This window comes from Dendronephthya gigantea, unplaced genomic scaffold (genome assembly GCF_004324835.1).
Source record: "Dendronephthya gigantea isolate DGI-Jeju-01 unplaced genomic scaffold, DenGig_1.0 000816F, whole genome shotgun sequence".
NCBI classification, from domain to species: Eukaryota; Metazoa; Cnidaria; class Anthozoa; order Malacalcyonacea; family Nephtheidae; genus Dendronephthya; species Dendronephthya gigantea.
The window spans coordinates 3573-15671 of NW_021163826.1; the positions used below are offsets into that span (position 1 = coordinate 3573).

The following is a 12099-nucleotide window of genomic DNA, read 5'->3' on the forward strand; positions in this document are numbered from 1 at the left end:
TAAATAACCATAAGCATTCATCACAAAATTTGCATCCTAGTGGCGAAGACAATCGTCTCCCAAGTATATATCCATGGTTCGAATCCTGCCATGACATTTTCATTATGAACTTTGTGAAAAGAAAAAGTAAATTAAATATCCATGGCCGTTCAGCATGTCTTCAGCAGGCTGTCTTTTAAGTGGTAAATCGATGTTCGAATCCTGCCAAACCATTTTTTATTATGAACTTCGTAAAAGGGTAAAGTAAACTAAATAACCATGGCTATCCAGTACAAGAACTTGTGGTCTAGAGGCGAAGACGACTGTCTCTAAGTGGTAAATCGATGTTTGAATCCCGCTAAAAGGGACTGAACAGAGGACTGGGCATCGCTGTCAATCTAATGTTAATTAGGGAGGACCTATATTCATATATTCTGTTACGCCAGGAGATTTTATTGAAAGTGAGTTGTGTTCAAAAGAAATTAGCCAGGCACAGCAGATATGAATATGGTCCCCTCAATTAACGTCAGATTGACGCCAATGACTGGGGAAGGGGTGAGAAGATGGTCGTGGGTGAGAGCAAAAAGGAAGGACGACAGGTTGATAAAAAGAAGAATAGTTGATAGGAACGCTGTAGAAGGACAACATAAACCAGACAAAGGAAAACAGCCAAAACAATCGTTGCCTTCACAAACTTGAATAGTATGTGAAAGAAGGGGTGTCAAAAAGGCCAAAAATGCGCCACGTAATTTGTAAACGGCCACTAGAGAGGTGTGAAAAATTGCTTTGCCATATGTTGACAAAATGGACATCGTATACTAATGGTTTAGTAAAAACGCATAGAAGAACGATGTTCAAAAGCCTCTGTATGGGAAAACTTTTTTACTGCGGAAAAAGTCCACCATGACCCACCATGTTCTGCACACGTAGCATTGCTGATCTTTAAATTTCAAACTCTTCATTCGCTCGTAATTTGCTAAATATTCTAGATGTATGCATGTAGGCAAGCAAACCATGAAAATCATCATTTTATGGAGTGTTTGGTAAATGGCATTTTCCTCCCTTACAAAATTGGTATACAACCCATCATCATTCGCCCACGGAGTTAAAGGTTGTTTACAGTGTGGAGAAAACAAATTGGTTCAATTAGATGTCTGCGGGAACGAAATCATTTCCTAATTCAGCGCCGTCAAAAGAAATATAATATTATATAATATATATATATATATATATATATATATATAATATATATATAATATATATAAATATATAATATATATAATAATAATATAATATAAAAAATAATATAATATATAATATAATATATATATATAATAAATTATATAATAATATATAATATAATATATATATATATATATATATATAACTAATATATACCTTGCTGTCAGGATATGAAGATAAAGTGGTCAAGTAATATATACCTTGCTGTCAGGATATGAAGATAAAGTGGTCAAGAACTATTTTAAGAGAACTTTAGCAGGTAGAAGAAGAGGACACAAAGTTGAGCTAATAGTAAGTGATAGGAAAGATTTTGCTTTCATGTGTAATTTTAAGAAGGGGCAATTGACAATTTCCTTTAATTATGGAGAATGGAATGTACATGGATTCCCCCAACATAGCTAATTCATTAATACTCTTTTTATATAAGAACTACAAAATATGCCCATGTTCAATGTTTTTATTTTTTGGCTGATTTCAAGCTAAAAATAATGTGCGGTATATTACATGTGTCAGCAGTGTATCGCTGAATTAATTTCTGGAGATGAATGTGACCTTTCATAGGATGGGGGTTTTAATGTTGAAATTTGAGTTTCATACCGTAAAATTTATATACTTTCTGTTTATATATAATTTGATTTGTATTACTCATTTTGAACATTGTTTATATGTTGATTGAATTGCTGTTGAAATCATGTACTATTATGATAGCTTTTGTACAAAAAATCCATTTTAATGTTTACAAATGAAAAGAAAAAAAATTATTTCATTACTGTTGGTGTGCATTTGTATGTAGGTAAATTAAATAGTGTATCTGCAGTCTGTTGGTAGTTACTTATTCACACTTTATTACTGTATCATGTAATGCCGTGCTCCATAAATGCAAATCTTGCTTGCAAACTGAGCATTTACGGTATGTAGCCTGTGTGACCTTCATGTAAAGACAACAAACAAATAACTCTAAATTTGTCCAAGCTTCCCCCACCCGCCTCCCCCGTGCTTGCCGACATTTTTGGGAAATGAAATATTAACCCATTAAGTGCCAGCACTTTTCACATGACGAGTAAAATTGTCTGGTGTTAGACAGAGCAAATACTAAAGGTAGGGTGCATCAGGGCACAATGCCGTTTAATGGGTTAATTAGTAGATTTTCAGAATTTTGTCGGTAATTTTTGGACAAACACCCCCTGTCGACATGTCTTTATGACGGCCCTGATAGCTTAGTGTTCATATGTGCACCTCCCATCATTCCCATATCACAACAAATGAAGTCATTTGCCAGAATAATTTAATAAAAAATTTATTTTTCAAGTCAAATTCATAAAAAAGATTAATACATTAGCAAAAAGTTCACAAAAGGTTTGGCCGCATGCCCTGGCTACCCTGCTGCTGTTCTGTTCTCCAGCAGTTTAAGGTTTTCATCCGCTGGAACATAATTCACAAGAACACTGGCAGTTGAGTAACCCAAGTTGGCCAAGCTAATCAAACCTACTTAAACACAAGATTTTTCCCTGAGGAAACACTTGATACAATCAACCTCCTAAGCTTATCTGCACAGAATCTACACTTAACATCTGACATGCACACCTTCTGCAACCCACAATAACAGTATGCCAAATCTCCAGAGCTTACTTGTTTGGGAATATATGACTTGGCACAAGAATGATCAGATCTCTCATTAGGAAGGTTAAAACCTCTCTCCCTGAGCCAGATTAAGGATACAAACTCATGTCGGAAAATTTGTTCCCATCTGGAAACAAAATTGGTATTCCTGCTGTATTTTGCAATGAAGACATGTTTTGCCTCTCTTCCTTCCATTGAGTTAATACCGTTGCCAAGGTCATATTTGTCCTTCATGTACTGGGTATGGGCAGGAACAATATTGCCTATTGTCCAAACAGTGGGATTTACTTGAAAGAACAGAGCATTTGCCCGGAAATAGTCTCGACAGAGATTGGTAAGCTTCTTTATCTCATCATTTGAAATATTTATTCGACTGAATATCGAAACACAATCTCTAAGAAGAAGGCAAATGTATGCAAGAATATGCAGAATAGTTTTCTGCCTACCAGGCTCAGAAATAGGTTCAATATATGAAATTAATTTCATGAAATGCAGGAGAAAAAGTCTTGACTGCTTGCCAGTGAAGCGATATTCAAAACTTTTTCCATTAGCACCAGTTTCATCAAACCACTTGATGATCTTATTCGCTAACCTTGATAAATTGCATTCACGCATGGAAAGGATGTACATTTTAAATGGAGAGTTTGAAGGAACCTGAGCAAAAGAATTCACCTTCTGTCCAAGCTTTGTCATTGCAATTACTTCATAAAGCAACAACCTATGGGTAAGTGCACAAGCATTGTTTTTTAGGTGAAGCGGGTCTACATGAGCCCGATCAATCAACCTTCCAACAATGGGTTGAAATTCCTGGCGGCTTTTCAACTGGGCAATGAAGGATGTTACCTTAGATCTTACTGTGGCTGGTGCCAATGGTTTTTTGGCCATAGTTTTCTTAAAATCTTCAACCTTGTTTGCAGCAGAGACCCTGTCTTCATATTTCCAGGGCTTCCACATTTCCTTCCCAGAAAAACTGAAAGAACCTGCAAGAGAACTCATATTATGGGTGCTTACATTTGCAAAGGTAGAAAAGAAAGTGGCTGCGTTTGATAGTTCTCCACCAAAGAATGCCAACATCTTCATGTCGTTAGGCATTTCTGAGACATGAAATCTTACATTAACCATCTCACCACCACACTCAACCTGAAAGGTACTTTTCTCCAAAACACTAATATCACTCAAGCACTTTTGTAGAAACCGACGCACTGGCACACAATCCTCTTTACAATTGGCTCCAAACAATAGATAATTCTCATTGCTGCTTAGCACTTTCCTGCCTAAATTAAGAAAACTAACTAACTAGTATCTAGCAAGAATAAGAACTATCTCCTGAATATTTCTATACACCCCATCAACTTTGCAATTTCAGTTTGTTTCTTAAAGCATACAAGCTCATACCTCTTTCGACACACTAAGTAGTATCTAGCAAGAATAAGAACTATCTCCTGAATATTTCTATACACCCCATCAACTTTGTCAATTTCATCTAGACCATCACAAAGTGTTTCCCTAATGGAATAAAGTTTACCAATATCTATTGATTTAATATAATGTGCAAGCTTATGGTAAGGCAACAGTCTCGGAATAGGGCAGTTATTGATTTTTATACGAAGAGACTTTGCTTCATTACTCTTTTTGTAACTACTTGCCCTATAAACATTACGATACTTCCTTTTACCCATTATACCGCCACTATAATACACAGCGATACTTCTTGTCATGTTATCATTTGACTTTTCATAATCATTTATACCTTTCTGTAATATCTTAGGAATTACTCTTTTAACTGTTTTAACATTTGTTGAAAAAACATTAACTAAAAGTTTTTCAGAACATTTTGTTATTGCTGTGTCACACAGACCAACTTGGCCTGGTAAATTTGAGTGATTAGTAGCCCCATGAATCTGACATGCTGCCTCAAATGTCTCTGAACTCCTCCTTCTTGAAGTAGCTAGACTAACTGTACTATTTGCACCAAACTGAGTGGGTTTCTCATTCTTATTGAGGTTGATCTCTCTGAAATAAATCTTTTCTTCCTAGGTGGCTCTGAACTACCATGACCTGCTCTACCTGCTCTATTCACTTCACTGATAACATCACCCCCTTCCTCAATATATTTATCAAGGTTTTCAATCTGAAGGCAATTATGAATTTTATTTAGAATGTGTGCAGCAGGAAAAAAAATACAAAAGCCAATATAATATACACAGCCAAAAACACCCAAGTTGCAACAAGTCTGCTGCAGGCCTGTTGCAACTTGTTGTATCAAACTGATATCTGATGTGTTCGCATGGCTTGCATCAGCTTGTTCAGACAGGGCTGTTACAAGTTGTCAACAGACTTGCTGCAAGTCGTCAACAGACTTGATGCAAGTTGTTCTCATCAGACCTGATGCAAGTTGTCAACAAACCTGTTAGAAGTTACAACAGACTTGCTGCAAGTTGTTCAATCAGACTTGTCAAGCTTGGGATTGACAAGTTGCATCAAGACTGCTAATTATGACAAGTTGCAACAAGACTGATTTTCACAGGCTTGTCGCAACTTGTTGAAATTAACCAGCTTTTTGCAACCGGTTGATAACTTGAAACAAGCCGGTAAAACTGACAACTTGCAACAAGTCTGTGGCGTTTCTGGCTGTGTAGTAGAGTACCAGTCCGTGAAACATGCTGCTCAGGTCTACATTCAAAGCACAATCAAATTAATATTTATATAACTCAATTTTTTAAAAAAATACACTAAATTTTGCATCTATTCGTCTCATTCTCTCACGTTTTGAACAAAGTTCCTTCTCTTTCTGAGCTAATTGCACATCTGTTTCCTGAATAGCTTTTGTTTCTTTTAAAACATTGTCCCATTTCTCCTTCTGCAAGACCATATATTTCCCAACAGGAAATCTGTTGTATCGCCTCTTCCTTACACCACTTGAGGCAGCCATGCTAGAAACATGATAAAATCCATCAAAATACAAGGAAAATAAGCGCTTTCTTGCCAAACAAAAAACATACGATCGAAGAACAATACCTAAGCGTTAAGTATTTGCCAAAGAACAAGCACAACAACGTAGCTGCCCAAAGTTTAATGAAGCCAAACATACCATTGTGTGTACTCAATGTGAATACCAAAACAATTCTTCAAAATAGGGTATCTACTTGCACGTAAAAAGTAGGTCAAATTAAATCTTTTCTCTGCATATTTGGTATCAAACGGGAGATTTTGATCAGCTCTACTTCGCTCATCGACTCAATTTTCTGAACAGTAAAAAGAGGCCTTATGGGAAGGCGTAAAAGTGGAGATAAAATCGAAATTCCTTGTTTTTCCGTATTAAAAAAACTCGAACCCAGTTTCCCAAAAATTGCGGGTCGCGACCGACACGATCTACGTGAGCGAATTTATTCCAGCCAGTGCCCGCCGTGGTACCTCTAACATGAGTGCAACCTTTCGTTCACTGCAATGTAATTTATAACCACTAAACTTCTACACAAAAATATGGCATATGTTGATGTTGAAATAGTTTCGAAACGTTAGCTTCAGTTAGCTTATCACTTTACTAAGAACCCACTTATTAAATTAGAAAAGGAATATGGACCTAACTTTTTGAAGACAGAGGGGAGGGGGGGCATTGATACTATGATGAATTACGATTTTGAATTTATTGCGAATAGTTTCATTTTAGGGAATGAGGTATAATTAACCCGAACATACCATATCACTTCCACTTTTATGACCAGCAAAGTCTTTGTAGAACTTTTAAAATATAATAATCAGTGGTTAATTGACAGATTGTACAATACAGTAAAACAAAGGTACGAAATAATAAAAATTACACTTCCTTACTAAAGCCTCTGTGATAAGGTCTTCTCTGCGCTCAGTAGAAATTGTAATATTCTGAGTCTTTTGCCTGCTTTGTCTATAAAACAAAAACAGTTTTTTTACAAATTACCAGCAGTTGTCAGTTTTATTTTATCTCAAGATTGACAACTGACCTTTTCTCCCACCAATGATAACTTCTGTTGGTGCCTTCAAGCTTGGCAAGATGTTTAGAAAATCTTTGAAAGCCCAATAAAATATTTTTGAAAATTTGTCAGTTAATAACTTACTCCATGTGGTTACCAACCATTCACATGTGCAATGACAAAACTAGATTGAGAACTTTATGGCTGCAGTTATATTCCAGTTGCCAAAATACATAGAAAGACAGAATGATAGTTGTCAGGTGTTGAAATCCTACATACAATAATTTGCATGAAATTATGGAAATGATAATAAAATCCTAAAAGGACATAGGATTGATTTCAACATCATTTGTTAGGAAAATCAGCAAAAGAACCTCTATTTTGGAGTTGGTCTGAATTCTTGACATTTTGCCAAAACTTTCTAATAGTTGTTTATCATAACAAAGAGCTATTATATATGTTAGGCATTTGCAAGCAAATTCCAATTTGAAACCCAGGATCATGCAGCAATTATATTGTATCAATATGGTGGAAGATAGGAAGTCAGGATACATATCACGTCAGATAAGCCCAGGTTGCAAAAGACATCTTAATCAAAATTTACATCTAAATGACTTTGACAAACATTGACACTCAGGTATTAAAGTCACATACTCGGTTAGAAAACTTGTAATTTGTAATAACAAAAATATTACAATTACCTGGTATTATTTAATATACCAGAGCAGTACTTGAGTGTGAAAGTACAAAAGTATCCAGAACTATTACACTTACTCAAAATCGAAAACATTCGATTGCAATTCCGTTATGATCTTTGGCGCATACCCGATTCGTGAACTTTGACGTCGGGCGCGTGATGAAAGGACTGATGAAATATTATGTGGCAGATCACTAATGAGGGTTATAAGGCCGTGTTACGAGTAACGAAATATATTGTAATAATTAAATAAATATGTAATGCATAATTATACGGCACTAATAATATAATGCTACCATTAAATTGTTCTACGGTTCTACGGTTTTATGGTTTTATTGTTTGATGGTTCTACGGTTCTATGGTTCTATGGTTCTATGGTTCTACGGTTCTACGGTTCTACCGTTCTACGGTTATATGGTTCCATGGTTCTATGGTTCTACGGTTCCAGGGTTCTACAGTTCCAGGATTCTACGGTTCCATTGTTCTACGGTTCTATGGTTTTACAGTTCTATTGCAATAATACGAAATTTTCTATAAATCTCTAATAAAGTATATTATTTACTCTCTTTTCAGTTTACACTGTCTTAAAATTCGTAAAAAACTAAAAACGATTGTTAATAAATCCAAAAAAGGCAAAGCGAGACGATGTTTGAAATTTCAAATTAAAATTTCGCCTTTCTCTCGTTGTACGGTTGGTTGCCGCGACACTATATCCCCAAATATGTCGATTATGCGTCCACTCTGACTCTTACTCATTATTATATTTCGGTCAGTGGATGCATTTACGTAACATTGGTTCACAAGGGAATGAGGGATATTTACTGTCAACAATCAGGCGTATAAAATTAATTTATCAAACCATGGAAGAAAAACAAAATATTTCACCTATGATAATTTGGAAATATCCCTTCCTTGCTGACTCAATTGTGGTGGAAGAGTAAGTGATAACCTTGTTGATGTACATAATCTTTACGATTATTTATGTTTACCACCTCTATGATACCTTTAAGAAATGGATCTGACTTGTTAAACATATCAATAAATATTTTTTCTGATACAGGGTTCATGGAGCATAAGAATGCCTGGGGTAGAAACAATTTAAGAAAAAATCCTGCACTTTAGCTTGTTACAGAGGTAAGTTTGCTTTTAGTTTACAGCTTTAATATTGATATAAGGTACTATAATTCTTGTTGACAAACTATCCAAGCTGATAATTGACTGCCAAATTTCTTTGTTCGACATACCCATGTGTGCTACTTCGCTACTTTTTAGTTACCTGCCATATTTTGTATAAAATTCTCATTGATATTTTAGTTAATTGACAGAGTAAGGGTTTTAAATTACCAGTAGAGGAATTTTCTTTCACAATGTATCTAGCAAACTCTATTAATTCTTTTTCAGGTAAAAGCAGAATTTTAAAGAGTAAACCACAAGTTAATCCATGATATTATTGGCAAATTTCAATCCATTGATTGAGAAAAATATTTTGGACTATGCCAAGAAATGTAACAAGAAACTACATTTGTTCTTATAAACAGAGTGGAGAGAGCAATTACTGGGAAATCAGGTAAGTCATGCAATTAATAATAATTTGCCAAACCAATGGCAAAATTATAGTATTATAGCAATACAGGCTATTGCTACATGAAATATGCCTATTTATAATCTAACATAATCTATCTTGATAAACAATTTTTTTAACAGACATCCAGAGCACAGTTGCTTAGATTTTGAAGGAATTATTGAAGAAGAATGTAGGAGAATCTCAGTCTCTCTTTTTTAAGATTTGTTCAGTAAGTGTAAGAACCTTTGTGGGCTGACTTTGTTTTTTAAATACTTTTAAAGTCCTTCTAAAAAACATTGGTTTCTTATTAAAGGTTGTTGATTCCATAGATCAGGATAATGATTCAGAAGACATTTCAGACGTTCAAACTTTGATGATTGCGGTGGAGGGCAAATGTTATCCTATCGAAGAGCACTCAACCTTATTTTATCCACTAAACATGGAGTACATTGCTGGTGTGGCAAATGGAAACTGCTCTGGTCGGCAAGCCTTAGGACAAAAACTTTTGAAGGACGTTAAGTACACTAGACATTTTATACATTCTTGTACATAGATTTTCCTGTCACAGCATATGTAGAAATAAATATTTTCAAGTCGCATTTTGTATACTTCGTATGATTATATAGCTTATGCTATTTAGTCGCTCCAATGCTAGCGCCAAAAGTGCAAAAACTAAACCACACAAACTTCGGGTGTTAAATAAGACGATGTAAAAACTGATGTGTAGGTTAAAATAACAAAAAATAGACATCGCCTTAAAGGTTTTGTTTAAATCAGCATTTGTTTGTCAATAATTCGATTTTCTATCGATCTACTTATTAAATTTCAACATGACACTTGCCAAGCAAGTTACGTCATGCGCACATTGGGCAAAAAAACGTGTGACTCGATTTGGCTTCAGTTTCATATCTGTATTACAAAACAAACACGACAAAAAATGTTGGCTTACATGATTTCACTACATTTCATTATCTATAGGTATTATTTACAAACATTTAAAAAATGTACTATTAAGTTAAGCATGCCGTCACACTAAAGAGTCAAAAGAAACATATGCATATAAATACCTATATAGGTGATTACAACAAATTTTAGCAAGTATACAAATAAGTTGTACCATATAGCAAAATTTATAGGTATGGATAACAATTTTCATAGCATGGATGAGTTACAAGCAAGCATGTTGAAGCAATAATAATGTTACAATATATAAAATTATATTACTACCGTTTTTTTATGCAATCAAAATGTTCAACAGAGCTTATCTCTTTAAGTCATCCGGCTGCCAATAGTCCAGGTGATGAACAGTTTTTGACTTTTGATACCATGTCAGAGTCATCCATAAAGAACAATGGGCTGGCATAAGAACATATATTTAGCATGATATGAATACATGTATCTTTTACAGATAGTACCACATAAAATATGGTATGTATTCATGGAAAAACTAGATTTAGGCTAATCATTATTATAATATAATGTCCTCTTTGATCTAAAACTTCCTAATTATCAGATTTCCTCAGTTACCATTGGTCTCTCATTTATTTATTGAGTCCCCTCATGTCTTTCCCCATGCAATGTTGCAAAATTCTGTTCTAATCTAAAAGGACAAAAATAATGAATTAACAAGGCTAGCAATATAGCCACAGCAATGACAGCATTATTAGTGTCATCATCAAGACAATAATAACTCAAGGATAAAGGAACATTATGCTGACTTTCTTCGCCTGGCACCAATAAAGTACTTATTGAGTGCCATTGTGCCAGAAATTTGAACACTTTTAATATTAACGCAACGAAATGTCAATGTTTACCTTAATCCCTTTGTCTCAAATGTAAAAATTGCAAAATCGATCTCTTGGTAAATGAAAAACCAGATGGTTTTCCTGAAAAATCAACGCAACGGCTGGCAACCTAATAAGATTTTTGGAATCTTAATTCATCCAGAAGCAGGGCAATATGGCCAATAATGCCAAGGAAAATGCTTGTTTTTTGAAGCAGAGACATTGTGTGAGAATTACCGGTGTTTTTTTAGTTCTTTTTATGGCATCACCCTTGAATACTCCACCAAATCCACCTTCACCAATCAAGCCATTGTCGATATAGTAATAAATCGCTCCTGAAAGTCAAAAGCAATTGCTTGTCAATATAACTGAACAACTAAAGAAATATGTGAAGTAAAATGGATTTTAGAATAAAAACGCAAACTCTAAAAATTTTTGTAGCGATAGAATCGGCTTGCCTTTTGACTTGCAAACTTCAACAAAGTTTTCCCCATCGACAACTCTAGTGACGCCTGGCACAATTGAAGGTTGGGAAGGTTTGAGAAAATAAATGGGCTTACCAAAGGATTGTTTTGAAATTAAACTTTCATAAATCCCTGTCTTTCCCATCGCTGGTAGTGAAGTTTGTGTTTCATCGAGTTTCGGCCGACTTTGTAGTCTCAAAATCCACGAAGTATCTCTGGTTGGTCTTCGAACCACAATCTGAACCCATCCTTTACCAACGCAACTGCACCCATTGCTTGAGTCACAAGATTTCTGTACTGAGCCTACGGTACCAGTGGCCTTTAAATCGCGGGTAAGAAGGTCAGTTGCTTTCGTATCGAATTTTGTGTTTGACACCTGGCTAGAATCATTTGCACGAGCTTTGCTATCAGTTGAACAAGCCTGGAAATGTCAAATACGTTACTAAGAGCTTTCACTAGAAGAATATTAAAACTTGGTCGCTCTTGCAAATATATTTTGTTGTTTAAGCATGAATACGCTGGGCAAACAGCGTATGCGAATTTAAACAATGATACTCAAAGCATTTTCCTTACCTGACTAATTGAGGCCTTGTTTTTGTTTCTCTTAAGCTCAACTTTTAAAACCTCAGGCTCCGTGCCCTTCTGCAGTGAATCATCTCCCACAAACACTTTTCCTGCCGAACAATATGCGCATGACATGTTCGAAGTTTCCCGGTTGTTGACTGTAACCGTGATCAACCCATTGCCAAGCAACCATCTTCTTGACGCTCCATTGTGCAGGAGTCGTTCAACAACTGCA

At 35.3% G+C, this 12099-nt stretch overlaps 1 pseudogene; it reads right to left on the minus strand.

The window, feature by feature from the left end:
* Positions 1 to 2706: 2706 nt before the first annotated feature.
* Positions 2707 to 5773, minus strand: LOC114544496 (annotated as a pseudogene).
* Between the last annotated feature and the right edge of the window lie 6326 nt (positions 5774 to 12099).